This window comes from Cariama cristata, unplaced genomic scaffold, assembly GCF_000690535.1.
Source record: "Cariama cristata isolate BGI_N322 unplaced genomic scaffold, ASM69053v1 scaffold14383, whole genome shotgun sequence".
Lineage (NCBI taxonomy): Eukaryota > Metazoa > Chordata > Aves > Cariamiformes > Cariamidae > Cariama > Cariama cristata.
In genome coordinates, this window is record NW_009610264.1 from 57,426 (window position 1) to 58,123 (window position 698).

Consider the following 698-nt stretch of genomic DNA (forward strand, 5'->3'; position numbering starts at 1 on the left):
TTTTTCTATATCATTTAGGCTGGAACAGGGAGACTTTAAACAACTCTTCATCATAAATAGGCAAAAAGCTGCCTGATAAGAAAAAAGGCAATGATCTATTTTCCAAATTAATAGTAGACAGAAGAAATAGGCTTAAAATAGAGCAAATATTGAAGTTAGACATTATGAAAAAATGTTCAAATGTATTAACCGTACATCTAGACCAGTATTCAACTATGATATACAATCTCCATCATCAGACACCATCAAAATCAGACAAAGCATGTATTTGACCAAAATCACATAATACAGTTGATCTTATCTAGAGGGAAAAAAGTAGATTAGATGCTAAGTGTCCTCTAACTCTCTTTTCCTGTGGTTCTACAAAAATTACAGAAGCGATGATTTCTAAGTGTTAAAATAAAACATCTCCAATCTACTCAATACACACAGCCACTTTATGTACTTTCTTCAGTTTATTATGCCAAACACGTAAAAGTTATGAAACACCAGAATTAACGCTCCTCTCTGGGTTGAATATTTTCTCTTTTCCACCTATTTACTATAAGGCCTGTAGGAAAACAAAGTACAGCATCAGAGAAATCACATAATATCCTGAAAAACTAACTTCTATCTCCCTGTCTGCACCCTAAGGTTTTTACTTGCTGTTAGCAAAACTCGGTTTAAGTGACTACCATCCTTAGTCCACCATACCAGGG